Below are 18,722 nucleotides of genomic sequence, written 5' to 3' on the forward strand. Positions count from 1 at the left end.
TAGATCAATTTTTGTTTTTGCTTTATCTGAGATGAGTTTGGCTACCCCTGCTTTTTTGGTTTTGCCTGAAGCATAGTAGATTCTGCTCCACCCTTTTACTTTTAGTTTGAATGTATCACCTGTTTCAGGTGTGTTTTCTGTAAACAACATATAGTAGGATTCTGACTTATGATCCAATCTGCTAACTGCTTCCTCTTTATGAGGGAGTTTACCCCATTCACATTTATGGTTAGAATGACTAATTCTATATTGCTTGCCATCCTGTTAACCCCTGCTTAGTCTTTTCCCCTTTCCTTCCCTCTTACCCCCCTACCCAGTATTAAACTTGTGAACACCACTTGCTTTTCACAGCCCTCCCTTTTTAGTATCCATCCCCTACCTTAAAATTACTTCCCTTATTTTACCCCTTTTCCTTACAATTTCTGTATTCCCTTCCCCTTAGCTTACTCCTTCCCTCTCACTTTTCAATGAAGTGGAAGAAGTTTCACCATTAATTGAATATGTCTATTGATACACACTATGTTCATCTCCCTCCTTTCTTTCTCTCAGATATAATAGGTTACCTTTGCCTCTTCATGAGATGTAGTACCACCACTTTACACTTTTTTATGATATAATTTCCTTTCCATCTCTAGTTTCTAGGACAAATTATACATATGTTCTTTCTTTTATAACAGAAGTATATTCTCAAGATTTCTTTTTACCTTTTTAGAAATCTCTTGAGTTCTGTATTTGAAGATCAAACATTTTATGTAGGTCTGGTTTTTTCATCAAGAATAGATGGAATTCATTTATTTCATTAAATGTCCATCTTCTTCCCTGGAAAACGATGCTCATTTTTGCTGGGTAAGTTATTCTTGGCTGCATATCAAGTTCCTTAGCCTTTCGGAATATCATGTTCCAGGCCCTTCGTTCTTTTAATGTGGATGCTGCTAGATCCTGGGTTATCCTTATTGTGGATCCTCCATATCTGAATTGCTTTTATCTAGCAGCTTCCAGTATTTTATCCTTTGTCTGATGGTCCTTGAACTTGGCCACTATATTTCTTGGCGTTTTGATTTTAGGGTCCCTTTCAGTAGATGATTGATGAATTTTTTCAATGTCTATTTTACCCTCTGTTTCCAAAATGTCTGGGCAGCTCTCTTTGATAATTTCCTCAAAAATAGTGTCCAAGCTCTTTTTTTCCTCACATTTTTCAGGGAGTCCGATTATTCTCAAATTGTCTCTCCTGGATCTGTTTTCCAGGTCTGTTGTCTTTCTAATAAGGTACTTGACATTCTTTTCAATTGTTTCATTTCTCTGGTTTTGCTTGACTACCTCTTGGTTTCTCCTTGAGTCATTCATTTCTACTTGTTTGAGTCTAATTTTCAATGATGTATTTTCTTCACTCACTTTTTTTATATCTTCTTGTAATTGTCCAATTGTGTTTTTAAGTGAGTTTTTTTCTTCTATCGAATTTTTTTCCATTTTATGCATTTTATTTTTTAGAGAGCTGTTTTCTTTTTCCAGCTCACTAATCTTGTTTTCCTTGGAGTTGTTTACCTTTTCCAGCTCACTAATCTTGTTTCTCAATGATTTGATTTCTTTATCCACTCTGTCTTTAAATTTGTGGGATGACTTCTCCTGGCTCTCTTACCAAGCTTCCCATTTCTCTTCTAGCTCTCTTGTGAGAGCCTTTTTGATTTCCTCTATGAGATTCTTTTGTGTTGAGAAACAGCTTATATCCCCCTTAGAGGATTCCTCTGGGTACAGTCTGTTTTTAATCTCCTCAGTGTTTGAAGTCTGCTCTCTCTCCATACAGAAGCTGTCAATGGTTAGAGCCCTTTTGAATTTTTTTGTTCATTTTGTCAGAGCTAATCGAAGAAAACAAATTGACAAGAGAAACAATAGTTTTGTTTTGGGGGGTTGGGGCTGGATGGTGTTAATGGGCTTCCTCTACAGACTGGGGGTAGGGCAACAGAGAGGCACTAACAGGACAGTGATGGCTGCACTGAGTCTGTGCTCTGAGGCTCTGAGAACATGCTGAGTCAGTCCAGGTAGGGGTTGGGGGTGGCCGGGTTCTGAGAGAAGCTGGCTTTCGGGGGTTTTAATCTTCACCTCAGGTGTTTACACCCTCTCCGCTGATCCTGGCTTGCTGCCAAGACAGAGTATCCACACTCGGGTAAAAGCCTTTTTTCGCAGAAAGGGCAGAGATCGTACCCCTCTCCCTCTGGTCTGAGCTGTGTGAGCTGCCTGTCTTGCTCTGGCTTGCCTGCCCTCAGTCTGCACCCAGTCTGATTGACCCTCCCCCAAGCAAACACAGACTTTTTCTGGTGAAGTTCAAGGATGTCTTCTCTTGGTGATTATTTGTGGATTTCTTTCTGGGTCAAGTATTAACTCTGAGGCTTGTCATGAAGTAAGTCCTGAGAGAAAACACGGAGCTCAAGCAGCTGTCTGCCTCCACACCGCCATCTTGGCTGGAAGTCCCTGGAATACGAATGTTATGGAATATTATTGCTCTGTAAGAAATGACCAGCAGAATGAATTCAGAAAGGTTTGGAGAGACTTACATGAACTGATGATGAATGAAATGAGCAGAACTAGAAGATCACTATACACTTCAACAACAATACTGTATGAAGATATATTCTGATGGAAGTGGATATCTGCAACATAAAGAAGATCCAACTCCCTTCCAGTTGATCAATGAGGACAGAAACAACTACACCCAGAGAAGGAACACTGGGAATTGAATGTAAACTGTTAGCACTACTGTCTATCTAACCAGGTTACTTATACCTTCAGAATCCAATACTTAACGTGCAACAAGAAAATTGGATTTACACACATATATTGTATCTAGGTTATACTGTAACACATTTAATATGTATGGGATTGCCTGTCATCTAGGGGAGGGAGTAGAGGGAAGGAGGAGAAAATTTGGAAAAATGAATACAAAGGATAATGTTATAAAAAAAATTACTCATGCATATGTACTGTCAAAAAATTTTATAATTATAAAATTAATAAAAATAATAAACTGAATCAAAAGCCAGCAGACTAAAAACCCTGAATACAGATTTTTTGCATAGATTTATATGTACTAAAAGGAAACAATAAGTAGGATGTAAAACAGAATATAAGATTAGGTAAAAAGGTAGGAAGATGGCATACTGTAGATCAGAAAATTCCAAGGACTCCAGGTTTCCCCTACAAATAAAACTTGGAAGGTATGGGGAAACAAATAAAATTAGGAGCAGAACAGGGATCTTCCTGGGACAATATGACAAAACCTATACGAAAGATCCAAGGACTGAGTTTAACTAATGTGAAGTGAAATACCTCTAAGCTAAATTCGCAGAAACAGTATTTGGGATTCCTGGGTCTGACTGGATTGAGAGAGGGTCTTAGCCTAAAAAGTCAGAACCACAGAAACTTTTACTTCCTGGCCAATGTGTAATGGGGGTTTGAGTCTGGGAAAACTGAGGGAACCTTCACTGATTAATTATGCCAGTGATGAAACCCTGGGAGAGAAAAAGTGAATAGAGAAACAATGGGGCAAGGAGGCTGCTGGCTTCAGGCACTTGAAGGAGAGTAGAGCTTTTGGTTTGGGGTTCCAGGTAAGAGGGAGAGCTGAAGTGAATCTAAAGGTACCTTCCCTCCAAATTAGAGATTCTTACACTAATAGTTCTCATTTTAAAAAAATGAAACAACCGAGTAAGAAAGAACCCAACCATAGAAACTTAATATGGAAATAAAGAATACCAGTGTTTATCTTCAGAGGAAGACAGTGAAGTTAAAAAAAAAGCCTCTTCTACTCCAGAGGGTAACACTAAATGGTTACCCACACAAAAATAATTTATAGAACTAAAAAAAGACTAAAAATCAAATGGAAGTGATGGAGGAATGTCAAAATTCAACAAAAATCATCCAAGAAAAATAGGAAAATGATGGGGAAAAAAGTTAATCAACTAGAAGAGGAAGTCCAGAGTCTTAAAGGAAAAAAAAAAAAATATATATATATATATATATATATATATATATATATATATATATATATATATTCATTGAAAATTAGAATTAGAAAAAGGGAAGACAGTGAAGCTATAAGAGACTAAAAAATAACAATTCACTGGTGGCTTGAGCAAATTTCTGAGTCTCTGGCTAGAGGTTCCTAGCAGTCTATTACAATTTAAAGACCCCATAATAGGGATAAGAAACCCAAAAATTATCTCTTTTCCATGTTGTTTTATAAGATTTTTAATTTTGGGTTTCTGGTAGCTCTCTTTCTCATTAGTCCTGAGATATAATTAAGATCTGGTACTTGTAAGGTCATACTGTTATAATTCTCACAGAAGAGAGAATTGTACAGGGCATACTAGTCCCCAAAGAACTTCTAACTTCTGAAATGGACTATTTAATTTCCAAATGTTTGTTCTGATATTACAAATTTGTCCTGAAGGTTATGTCATACTGAGTTCAGTTAAATCCTTTTTTAAACAAGGCTAGCCCAGAAGTACAGTGAGTTTTCTTGGCTCTAATCCCATTAAAGATGTGGATTTTAACACAAATTAAAGAAATATTGGAAAAACAAAGTTAATATGTATACCTTTAAATTTCCTAAATCTATAATACCATTAAGAATGGTTTCGGTAACTCAAAAATGAAAACTCAGAAGAGAGTAGCAAATAGAAGCAAAATAGTTTTAAATTTGATGACATCAAAGGTCCTATCAAATTTAAAAATAAGTTATTTATAAAGTTGAGTCAGGGTTATTGGTTTTGGTTTGTCATCTTATATTTTTCCTCTGAAGTCATAAGTGCTACAAGTGGCAAAAGCAAAGGATGTTAAATCCCCTTTCAAAAATAGTATTTTATGATATCCAGAGTCAGGGTAATTTAATTGTGGTAGAGAATTTTGTTTTATATAATAGGGAGTACTAACCACTGATCAGGGTCACTCCAATGGATATGATAATAAACTCAACATCCATTCATGGGGCCTGGTTGTTCTAAGATGACATAAAATATGCTTATATCACCATGAAGTTAATTAATTCTATTAGTTAATTAATGGTATTATCTTTTATTATTTTATTTATTATATTAATTAATAGTATTATCTTTACAAGTCTTCCTAGGAAGAGTGGAATTTTGGAAGAGAATCCATTAATAACACGAGAATTAAGCAACAACAAGTAAATGAGCAAGATTTAAAATATATGTAAAAGTATTATTGCATGGTATAAAGCAAATGATATTGTTAAAAAATATCCATTTTCCTATGGTTGCCAATTTTTCATTCCCTAGATTAATTGGGAAAGGAGAAACACCAGGTGATAGTATTAAGATGAAGCAAAAATTTTAAAAAGATTTTTGGATACATTGCTTTAATATGAAATAGTAAAGTAGTAGGTTTTGCATGGGCATAGTGTATCCAAAAGTTTTTTTTTTTTCCTCCCATCTTGATATTATTTGTTATTGTCAGTAATACTTGGAATGGATCTTCCAAGCCAAGTTGAGTTCCACTGTTCCTCTGGAAGTTATTAATGTAGACCTTATGTACAGTGTGAAAATTATGTAGAGAAAAGTCCAAAGGCCTCTGCTCTGTAGTGCACTTTCTATGTCATGAAGCTCCTTCAGTCTGTTTTGTAGATCTTGTACCAAAACATCTCTTACCAGCAATGATGTATGTACTAAGGGGATAGGTTTTGCCTTTGAAGGAGGAAGACCAAAAAACCACTTCAAAAGGAGAAAGATGTAATTACCCCTCCTTCTTTGGTTCACTTTGCAGATGACAGAAAGAAAGGGGGAATATTGTAGATCATTTAAGGTGGGTTTCAGTATACAATTTGCCAATTATATATATATATATATATAGCCTTTAATTTCTTTATTCATATGTTTAACTTGACCAGAATTCTGAGGATAAGGAGTACAAATTCCTCACAGTCTACTGTTTCCCCCAGGGTAGGGTAAGGTGTTCATTCAATCAGTTACCCCTATCGGGTAATGTTATAACCTCTAAATAGGGCCTAAAATTGGATTATAATGGCCCCAGGATCCTCATCAAATTTACTAGTGTGAAATTACTATTGTGAAAAAGGATCACTGGGTCATTTGCCTTGGCAATACTGTGTTTAGTTTGAATTATTTGGTCTTGGTTATGATTATACAAATTATAACTGTCAATTTATGGGAAGACCAGGTTGTTTAGACAGATCGATACTGGTTGAATTAATTAATAATTAATTAATTTAATTAATTTTAATTTAAAATGGAATAATTAAAAGAAACTTTTATAGTTGAAAAAAATCAATGATTCCGTATAGAATTTGCTACTGAATACCTAGAACAGGTTTTTTAAAAAATCTCTTGTGTAATGGATTCCTCATCATGTTCACTTTGGCATAGGTTATGATGATAACTTTGCAAAAATTAATAAAGTTGGAAAAAATAAAATGAGATAATATTTATAAAGCACTTTAGAAACTTTAAAATGCTATGTAAGAGGAAATTATTTTTGTAGGCCTTATTTCCAAATATATAGAGAACTGACTCTAATTTATAAGAAATCAAGCCATTCTCCAATTGATAAATGGTCAAAGGATATGAACAGACAATTTTCAGATGAGGAAATTGAAACTGTATCCACTCATATGAAAGAGTGTTCCAAATCACTATTGATCAGAGAAATGCAAATTAAGATAACTCTGAGATACCACTACACACCTGTCAGATTGGCTAAGATGACAGGAACAAATAATGATGAATGTTGGAGGGGATGTGGGAAAACTGGGACACTAATGCATTGTTGGTGGAGTTGTGAAAGAATCCAACCATTCTGGAAAGCAATCTGGAATTATGCCCCAAAAGTTATCCAATTGTGCATACTCTTTGATCCAGCAGTGCTACTACTGGGCTTATATCCCAAGGAAATATTAAAAAAGGGAAAGGAACTTGTATGTGCCAAAATATTTGTGGCAGCTCTTTTTGTAGTGGCTGGAAACTGGAAAATGAATGGATGCCCATCAATTGGAGAATGGTTGGGTAAACTATGGGATATGAATGTTGTGGAATATTATTGTTTTGTAAGAAATGACCAACAAGATGAATACAGAGAGGCTTGGAGAGACTTACATGAACTGATGCTGAGTGAAATGAGCAGAACTAGAAGATCATTATACACTTCAACAATGATACTGTATGAGGATGTATTCTGATGGAAGTGGATATCTTCAACATAGAGAAGAGACAATCCAATTCCAATTGATTAATGATGGACAGAATCAGCTACCCAGAAAAGGAACACTGGGAAATGTGTGTAAACTGTTAGCATTTTTTGTTTTTCTCCCCAGGTTATTTTTATCTTCTGAATCCAATTCTTCCTTTGCAACAACAACAACAACAAAATTCGGTTCTGCACATATATATTGTGCCTAGGATATACTATAACATATTTAATATGTATGGGAATGCCTGCCATCTAGGGGAGGGGGTGGAGGGAAGGAGGGAAAAAAATTCGGTACAGAAGGGGGTACAAAGGACAATGTTGTAAAAAATTACCTATGCATATGTACTGTCAAAAAATGTTATAATTATAAAATTAATAAATAAAAAAGTAAATAATATTGAAAAAAATTAAAAGTACAGAAGAAATAGGTTTCAATCACCATTTGGATAAAATAATTACTGTAAAATTCACAGATGCTCTATATAAGCTTTATTAAGCCTGGCCCTATAAATTCAGGATTGGTGATAATCTTGAAGCATGATTGAACAGAAGCTCTTCTGTGTTTGTATAATCTACATTTGGACCATGATTTGGTAAAACAAATTAGGTGAGCAAACTAGGCTGCAGGAATAGGAAAAGTTTAATCTATTTAAGGCAAAAAACTTCTTGAACATATAAAAAGATCTATTCTAACCCCTTTGTTTTTTGAAAGGAAATTAGGGTTAAGTGAATTGTTTAGGGTCATACAACTGGTTAAAATTAAGTGTCTGAGATCAAAAAAGGTCAGAAAAGTAGAGCCCCTAGAGGAAAGTGATGTCCCAGTTAGTAAATAAAATAGCCAGGATTTGAACCAAGGCTCTCTGAGTGAGAGTGAGAGCATTTTTCACTATTCCATACAACTTATAGGTAATGTGTTCTTATATATAATTTAATACAGATAATTCTGTTCATCTTATTCTTCTGCTAAAAAGACTTCTTTGTTTCCCTTTTGTTATCTGAGAAGAGTTTATATATCTTTGCTTAGCATTTGAGGACTTCCACAATCTGGCACCACTTAACTGTTTACAGTTTTGTCTTATATTGAACTTAGATTCCAAAGTTTTCAGGAATAAGGAGGAGATAGTCCCTTATACTGTTCTCTGCCTTGGTCTTCTCTTGGTATGTTGTGTTCAATTGTAGATTCTACAATTAAAACACACACATACACACACACACACACATACACACACACACACACACACACACACACACACACACACGGTAGAAAACCTTGAGTCACTCTTACATGAAGATCAGTTGAAGCAACTGAGAATGTTTAGCCTGGAGAAGAGAAACTCAGAGGGAATACAATAGTTTTCTTGAAATATGTGAAAGGCTGCCACATGAAGGTTGACTAAAATTTGTTCTTTTTGACAAGAAGACAGAACAAGAAACAATGGAAGAAAGTTGTTAAAAAGGCAAATTTTAAATTTGTTAGGAAAACTTTTTTAACCATTAGAGCTATGCAAAATTGGAGGACTGTCTTCAGAAGTTGGGGATCCCCTTCAATAGAGATTTTCAAGCAGAAATTGTTTATCCTATGTTATATATGTTATAATGGTTATATATGTCATATATGGATTGGACTAGATAATTCCTGATATTCTTTCCAATTCTCAGATTCTATAATTTGATGATTCAGTTCTTGCATAAAGACACTACTTTTGGGAAGTCAGAGGTTACCAAACTAAAAGCCTATAAATAAACTATTCCTTTTAGTTCTTTATGCAAATATATAGCCCTGATGAGACTCCTTGCTAGGGGATACAGACTTTAATTAGAGGGCATGGGGTCCTTTTTCTCTTATTCATTGGCTCTTTGAATCCTCACTTTAGAATCTAGAGACAATGCTACTTTTTAACTCAAGTCTTAAGGATTCCCCCAAAAAAGAGTAATAAAGAAGTAGTCAATGTACAATATAAATTGGTTATTGGACAGATAGTTTATTTCTACTCACAAAAAGAAATAATAAAGATAAAAAGAATCATTCTTAATTAACAGAATAATTTAACCAGGATTTGAAAAACAATTGATACGTATTAGTAAAATTCACTGAAAGGTGATAATAGACCATCTTCAGAAAATAAAGCAGTTTTGTAGGCTTCTAATTAGCTAGTCTATATTTCATCTTAACTTGGCATTGTTCAATCAAGTCTGCTGATAAAATTGTTCTGGCTTGCTTCATCTCCTGGCAGTAGATCCATTCTCTGATGTAGAAGCTTGCATTGCCTCTCTAGTGAATGTCATTACTCTTTTACCAATGAATATTAATATTGCTACTATTTGAATAAATGATGCTACCATAATACCTTAAATATCTGGCTTTTTTTAAAAATCCACAAAAGTTTATGGATACTTCCAACCTGGGCCTGCTTTTTTTCTAAGATAAGGAGGAAAAAAAATGACAGAAACTGTGAGCTCTTGGTCATATAGAGGTTAGGTAGGAGACAGGGACTCCACCTTCCATTGTCCTCTTGATTCTCAGGATTAGCTCAAAATAGTTCACCTTCTTCATATTTAGAAAGAGAGACTTGAAGAGTCCAATAAATTGCTTTTTTATATTCCTCTGAATCAGAAGTTGTTCTGACTCAGAGCTCAATTATGATAGATTTTTGAGTTGATTATAGGTGGAAATAGGCCTCTCTAAGCTTCTTTTCAAGGAAAATGAAATAAGGAATAGCTGCATATAATTAAAAGAATGACCCATATAATCTAGTTCACTAACAATACATTGGGATATTTTAACCTCTCTCTTTCTCCCCTTACTTCCTGGGTTCTAATCAAACTAGACATATCTATTCCTTCCCCATGTCATTCTCTCTTTACTCAGGCTGTATTATGTACTGGGAATATTTTCCCTGCCTAAAATGTTCAGTTATTCATCCTAATGAATATTCATTCTTTGAAACCCAACTTAAATGCCACTTTTTCCTGCTCCATTGTTGAAAACAACTTATGCAGCATCTGATTTTTCACTTTTCTAAAATCCTCATGATATATCTATATATATAGATATATCATGAAGAATATATATTCCATTCTATATTTCTTTTTAATTTATGCTCTAGTAGGTTTTATGCTACATCTAAGCAGGGGTTATGGCTTCTCTAAATAAAATATATCTCTCAGCACCTACCACAATGATTGTTGAACTGAAGTATTGTAGTAATTTTATTTTAGTTGAATATTTAAAGTATTCATCTCTGTGGCAATTAGAGCCTTAGACCAGTTTAATATCAATGACCTTATGTTCCATATATGAAATGCTAGAGTTCTCTGTGACTCAAGCCCTAGTAATCTGGCTAAGTGTAACCAATTCCAAGAGAAGTCCAAAACTGCTTGTTATACTTTTTTAAATGAATAAAATGTAGCAGCAATTTTCTCTGTAGTCTATCTCTGTTGAAAGCCAAGATTATCTAGAAGCTCCTATCTGTAGTCTCAGATTCAATTGTCAAATCAACTATATTCCTTCAAACTCTTTTCCAAAGAGAAATAATTCGGGGAACATCCTCTCCCAATTTAAAAATTAGAAACCTCTAGATTAATCATTCACTATTATAAAACCTTATTAGTATGATACGGTTTGTAATTCTTTAATAAGAGTATCTATCTGCTAATTCAAACACAGTTAATTAAAATTTCCATTCCAATTTCTGACATTTCTATGATGAATGAGAGTTAGTGCTAGGTACTGCAGTCTTTTCTTCTCTTAGCACTGCCATCTAGTGTAAGAAAAGTTAAAAAACAGTAACCAGGTATTGACCAGAATATTGTTTTTCTCACAGACTCTGGGATATCTTATGTTCTTTAAGACAAGGTAAGCCTTTGAATAAGATGTTAACAATTAATAATAATAACAATAAAAACCGTGAACAACAATAGCTGACATTAATATAGTGTTTTAAGGTTCATTAACAACTTTACATATGTTGTCTAATAGAATAGAGAACTGGAAGATGAAAAAGAATAGAGAAGATCTAAAGCTGTGTCTATGAGGACTGTTAGGGACAACTAATGAAAAAATAAAGTGGAACAGATTAATAATAATACACATATAATGATAATAAATTGATGTGTTGGACTTTTTATTGGATTAAGGGCCAGAACTCTGAACTTGAAACAAGGATTGTTACAAGGTACTAAGTCAATGGAATTGATAGAGACAATGATTGTTTAGAATGGCTCTTACCAGTTCTCTAGTTCAGTACATGTACTTAGTACTTAATATAGTTCGACAAGATTCACACTTATGATAAGAGAGCATATAAGCTCAGACAAACTCAATCACCATCAGAATTGGAAGGCAGAGACTGTGGTGGTGCTCCTCCTGCCTCCCCCACAGAAACCAAGACACATTCAGGAGGACCTCAAGAAACTGGCAGAAGCAGAGAACACAAAGGACTGGCAGCAGGAGCTCAAGCTCTTGGAACCAAGGAGAGAGATAGGCCTCTAAGAAAGCTAACCGGGCCCCAGGAAAGGAGACAAGACTTTGAAGAAAACAATAAAGGATTTGGACTTTAATCTCTGGCTACTGTTGTAGTGATTACTGAACTGAAATGAAAGCTGTCTCAGAGATCCAAGAAAACCTCAAGAAAGAACACATAATATTCCTTTCTCAAAAAAAGGTCCCTTTTTTCTAGACCTAGACACAAAATTCAGAGTGAATATATCCTCGGAAGCCTATCCTATAGTAAGATTGTTAAGCTCTTTGTCTCGTACTTTTGGATTCATCGCTTTCCCCATCATGGCATCTTGAGGGAAAATTGTGTAAGGCTTATATCTAGGATCTCTCCAAGTAGGAAAAAAAAAATTACTCAGTGTACAAGATAGGTATAAAATTAAATATGTATTTTCTGTACACAAAAGATATGCAGAAAGATACAAATATTCACAGTCTACATTGACAAAACAACTTGATACAGGATTCAATAGCTAAACTTGTGGCAACTATAAAATTATTTTGGGAGATTTCTATTTAAACACCATGAGAGCATTTTTGTGGTCTTACTGTATAAGTATTTCACATTTCACTTCCGTTCTGCACTATCCAAACATCTCCCAGTCTGTTTTCTGATGATGGTAGTTTTGTGAAGAATCATGCCTTGTCATCAGTACTACCTGATGGATTCAGTTTCTCTGATCCTCTCAAATTCACAAAGTCAATTCCACATCTGGACACATTCATCTCAAGAATATCTATTCAGGAAAGGAAATATAAATAAAAAAGGTAGGATGCCTAAGTACAAGCGAGGGGGGTTGAGTCTGCATTTTATCTGGGAGTGGTTTTGGAGTGTGGGGAAAGAGTGCTCCTCATCCCTACAATCCTTCAAAGGAAGTTGTTACTTGGGAAGAAGGAAGAAAGTAACTCACAAGCCCTCTTTTTCCATTTCCACTGTCACTGGACAGATTTTTCAGCACCATACCATAGCACCAAATCCTTTCAATGCTGAATCACTTATGGCTGAAAGCAGCTAGGAGTTTATCTCATAGGTGCCCAAATCTTTTGTCAGTACTGAGTCACACAAGAGGGGCAGCTCAATGAATACTCTCTTTAACCCTCATAAATATATCTTTAAATAAAATGTGTGTTTGACTTTCAAATGCAGTAAGAGTTTTGCACTTTCATATAAATCTTTGACCATGCATCTGCTTATTCCTAAACCCAGGACCACTTCCATATTTCCATAATCACTATCCAGAGACAGAGTGATTATTTTGGGGGAGAAATTTTCAGACAATCTATAAAGGTAAGTCTTAATTTTTTTTTAATCCTTTCAACCACAATGAGCTCTATCAGAATAATTATCCTGTTTTAAATGCAAACACTTGTATTTTAACTCAGAATAACAACTTCTTTAATTGAACATTGGCTGTAAACAAAGAACAATAATTTAAATGAAGTTTAATTCAAAAGAGTTCCTGGATGGAACATTGACTCAACTTTTGGCAGTGTATTTAACAGGGCATGACCACAGTGATTTTCACTGACCAGAAAGAAAATGCCAATAATGGTCTGTGATAGTAAAAGTGGCCCATGGAAGAGAATGAATGGTTCATTGTATCCTCTGATGCAGAACAGATTCAAGTCTTATCTTACCCATTTCTCTTTACAGTTCCTGGACTGCATATAATAGAAGCATTCTTATCATGAGATTATATTCAGAAGTCATCTCATGCCTTTTAAATTTGTGCTAAGTTTAAAACTCTTTGTGAGCCTAAACATCCAGGTCTATTTAATGCAGTCAAAGTACAGAATGGCAGGATGCTCTCTGACAAAAAAAAAAAAAAAAAAAAAAAAAAGCCTTTTTGAATCTTTTCTGTACTATTCCTGTTCTTGGACATTTTCATTCAATTTAAGTTTTAATATTTTAGAATCACAGGAAATGATATTTAATTTAACAGAAAAAATTATATCAGGCTCAGAAAAAATTCTGGGCCAGTAAAATGAAGCTTGGTAAAAATTAAGGATAGAAAAAATATATATACATGAATGGTATCTTAGAAATCACACTGAATTTGGAGTCAGAGGCCCTGGGTTCAGATCTGGTTCTCACATTTACCATCTATATAATAAATGAATATGGCAATGGTGAGATTTAAGAAGTCCAGAATGCATGGAAGTTGTCTGTAAAGAATTCACAGGGCCAGGCCATTTTCTAATCAAGGTAACAAAGTTCATAGAGATCCTGCAATTAAGAAGGGAGACCTTAGGGGCCTTACATAATAAAGGAATAACTTTGTGGTTTGACATCTATAACAGCCTCCTGATTGGATAAAGTCAAGATAATGCCATCAATCCACAGTTAACAAGTGTCCACAGCAAAAAAGGCCTACTTAAATTTACCAAAGGCCCTCTCTTGTCAATGCCCTTCCTTATGGTCTATTTAGCTACAAAGACCTAGTTTTTTGCTGGTGTCTTGTTTACCCTATTAGTATGTTATAACCTTTCTATATCTTCCATTGTCTGTAAAATGAGGTAATTTTACTCAATCATGCTTTAGGTTCCTCTAGTTATCACCTTTAGACGTATTATGTTCAATATTATAATGTGATTTTAGGAAGAATTACTGAAGAGAGTATAAGTCAGTGCTCTGAAGTAGAGCTTTAGGAAACATAAATATTACAAGTTTTCTGCATTAATCTTAAATTAATTTTGACAATCATTTCTTTAGTACATAATGTAGTAATATGTTATATGATTTAACATTTTTCAGTTAGCCAAAAAGTGTTGGGACTTTAGAAAAGGGATTTTTTTTGATGATTTAAATGTTTAATAGTTGCTTTTTTCATTCTACCTATTCTGAGTAAAAAGTAACTGAAGGTAGTAACTACTTATTGTGCTATATCCCCAGGTACCCAATTTTTAATTAAAGATAATTAAAACTGGATTCTTCTTTCTTATTTTTTATTCCCATCTCATTTGATGTATCTATACTGTTTCTATTTTTAAAATGTTATTTCAATATTTCATAGTGTTCTGATTTTATGACCTTGAACCAGTGATTATTGGACCCAAAACCTTATGATTATTAGATTTTCAGTAACACTTCTCATACCAGAGCTCAAGTTGAATCTAGCAATGGAATAAGAAATCCCGGGACTATTGGAATGACATTTGAAGTTGAAAGGAAGTTGAACTTTATTAATTTGTATGTAGTGAGAACAGCAAGCAGAATTAGAACTAGTAATTCTTGTGCCTGAGGAAAGTGCCACACAAGGTCCCTTAAGACAGATTCAGTTCTGTCTTATTCTGACAGTAGGGATGTCTGAATTTTTCATTTTATAAATCTTCTAGTCTAACCATTTCATTTATCAAAAAAAAAAAAAAAAAAAAAACTAAAGGCCTGAAGAGGTTATTTGTATCAGGAGACTATTTGGGGCAGTAAGGTGTGATCAGTGTGAGAAGGACCATTTAGAGCTTTTAAAAGGGAGAGAGATGGGACAAAGTATTTAATAAAGCATACTTAAGAGAAAAAAAAAAAAGAGTCGTAGGCTTGGAGTCAGGAAGACTCATCTTCCTGAGCAAATCTGGCTTTAAATCCTGAAGTATTTCAGCTGTATGACCCTGGCCAAGTCAATTTGATGGTCATGAATAAGGCCCCAAGTTCTTAGTAGTTAGATGGGCCATAGGGAGGGACATAGACCTGAGAAGCCTTTTGTTAAATTTATTTTGGAGGTCAAACTCTGTATTCCAACATTTGGTGGTCAATTTGGGGAGTCGTGGAACCCCAAAATATTTAGGAGTTCTGTGCTTCTGTACCTCCATTCTCTATCAACTTAAGTCTTTGTCTTGTAATACCAGAAAAACTGAGGCAGACAGAGATTGGTTTTTAATCTTTAATGTGGAGAGTTTGGGTTAGCCGACCGAATGGGACTCATGTCCAAAGCATTCGGTGCAGATAAACCTAGGCAGGGAACCTATATAGGATTTTAGCTAACTAGGGTTTGCAAACAGAATACATAAACTGAGTATACAATTTTATGGGGAAACAAAGACAAATAAGGGAGGTGAAGACACTTAATGGACAGATAAGCCATGATTGCAGGAAAAGATCATAATTTAATCATGATGGGATAGGAGTCAAGAAGGTCACAGACAGGAGACAGTGAGGCAAGGGGAAATACTGAAATGGAGGGGGAATTATCTTAGCAAGAATTGAGATAATATATCTTGAGTTTATGATACTATTGTATGTAAAGTTTATTAGAGCTCCAAGGTTTTTCCTGACTCAATTTTCCCAGTCCTAATGTCAAGGAAAGGAGAAAGTGGCTATGACCCCAACATGTCTACCACCCAGTGGTCTCGGATCCCCCATCTGTAAAGTGAATTAGAGAAGGAATGACAAACTACTCTATTATTTTTGCCAAGAAAACTCCAAATGGGGCTGTGAAGAATCAGACAGGAATGAAACTGACTAAGCAACAACTAATTGTCTCAAGTTTTCCTTTACTTCCATATCCCAACATTTGTGAGGTATCTAGAGAAGATATACAAATGATTAGCTATATTTTTTTAGCCTTATGATACATTTTTTCTTTTTACTGGGCTGTTAGGGACTACAGATGGAGAAAGCAAGTTCAAAAGGCACAGGAGATAGAGAAAGAGTGACATTGGATTAGTTATACTACTAGTTGGGTCAACACCAATGGAGAAAACAGAGCAGAAGCATGTCAGCTCTTAACACTTTCAGTACCCTCCAAATTTTGGCAACATGAGGTAAACCCCAAGTTCCTCACTCCAGTTAATTCTCTTAGAGTTAGCAATGGAAATGAGTTGGTTTTTTTTTATCCTAGAATATATCAAATTAACCTATCAATCAATAAACATCTATTAGATATATACTATATACTACTTAGACTGTGCTAAGCCCTAGGGATACTAAAAGAGGCAAAAGACAAAACTTACCCTCAAGGAGCTCATAATCTAACGAGAAAAAAAAGGCATGTGAACAAATATTTACAAAGGAAGCTATACATAGGGAATAAAAGAAGGAAAACAGTGGAATTCATATGTTGGGAAACTTCCTGTAGAAGGTGGGGTTTTAGTTGAAACTTAAAGAATCCAAGAAAATCAATAGTCAGAATGGGGAAGGAAGAGCATTCAAGACATGGGGTATAGCCAGAGAAAATTCTGGGACCCAAGAGATATAATGTCTTATTTGTACAACAATAAGCCAGGAGCCCAGTGTCACTAGATTTGAAAAATTCATGTGGAGGAATAAGATGTAAGAGGACTAGAAAGATAGAAGGAAGTTAGGTAATGAAGGGCTTTGACTGCTAAGTGGAGAATTTTTGTATTTCATATTGGGGACAATAGGGAGCCTTTGGTTTTTATTTAGTAGGGGGTAATATGATAGGACCTGTTTTATGAAAAACATGTTAGAGCTGGAATGGAGGATGGATTAGAAGGTAAAGAGAACTGAATTAATTCCAATAATGAAATTGTAAAGAGATGAGGGTCAGCAATGAGATAGTGACAGCAATGTCAGAGGAGAGAATATTAGGGAGATGTTGCAAAGATAGTATTGACTACCCTTAGCCACAGCTTGGATATGGGAGATAAGAGATAATAAATATTCAAGATGACTCCTAGGTTAAAAAGCAGAGAGACTGGGAGGATTTTGTTGTCCTATACAGTAATAGAGAAGGTAGGAGGGATGAAGGGCATAGAGGGAAAAAATATGAACCTATTTTGGATATATTGATTTTTAACATGACTACTGTATATCTAGCTAGAGATGTTTGAAAGATAGTTAGAGATTTGATATTGGTGGCCAGAAGATCTGGTCAGGAAAGATGAGAATTTGAGAATCATCAGCATAGAAAAGCTAATTAAATCCATGGGAACTGATGAAATCACTCCATAAGGGAGATGGCCTGAGAGAGAATTGAAGTATCAAAAGATGCTGGTTTTGGCATATGAAGAATAGGATTATATCAGAAAAGAAAAAGGATAGTTGAAAAATTAAGAAGATGATAGGATAAAGGGAATTCACAATTCAGGAAAGTGGAGGTAGTGCATTTGTTTATGATGGCAAGATCAAGAGTATGACCATCTTTATGTGTGACTGAGGTGGGGAAAAGCAGTAATTCATAAAAATCAAGCATTTTTGTGTGCTTAGGGTAGTTGAGGGAGAATCAATATGCATGCTGAAATCCTCCATTCAAATTTGCTATTAGAGTATGCAATTTTGGGATTAGTTTAAGATAAATATAGTTTCAATAATAGAGAAAGTCAAATCCATAATAATCAGATATAAGCTTTTTTTGATACATAAATCAATCAGTGGGCTAATCAATATGGAGATTTCTTCTATTGGCAGAAACAATTTTTTGTGATTTCTTCTCCTATGTGTGTCTCTGCATATCTTTCTATAAATATTTCATGAAGGACTGACCCAATATGTTACAATTCTTTTTCTGGCTAATTAATATTTTGTGAATATCAGTGCATAGTTTATCCCTTATCCTCCCTATATAAATCAATTGCATTTTATGTGGCAGGTACTGGAAATTCAAATATAATGTAATGCTGGAGAAACTGAGACAAGATAGAGATTAGAAAATTTTTAATATTTTATTTGAGTTTCTGAGAGGGAGAGATTTTCTGGAGGCAGATCAGAATCTATTTGTCTCTCCAGGGCTGAATTAGACTTTTGTTTCAAAGAATTCAGCATCAAATATGAGATTCCAATGAGTTTTATGAGGCTCCTGGGATCAGGGGAGCCAAAGGCAAGGGGTAGAGTCTGAACACTGGTGAGTTTAGGAATTTCCAGGCAGGGACCATCAATTTGATTCTGACAGGTTGGTGATAGGGCCATGAATTTTGATAAATTGAGAGTGAAAAGGGTAGTCAGCTAGAGACAGAAAGTCTGGAACATGGGATATGTAAGCATATCTCTAAGTAACTTATCTGCCTATGGAATGCTAATGGTGAGGGCTCCCAGCCCTAATTATCTCAATCCTAATGG

Source organism: Sminthopsis crassicaudata, chromosome 1 (genome assembly GCF_048593235.1).
Source record: "Sminthopsis crassicaudata isolate SCR6 chromosome 1, ASM4859323v1, whole genome shotgun sequence".
Taxonomy (NCBI): Eukaryota; Metazoa; Chordata; class Mammalia; order Dasyuromorphia; family Dasyuridae; genus Sminthopsis; species Sminthopsis crassicaudata.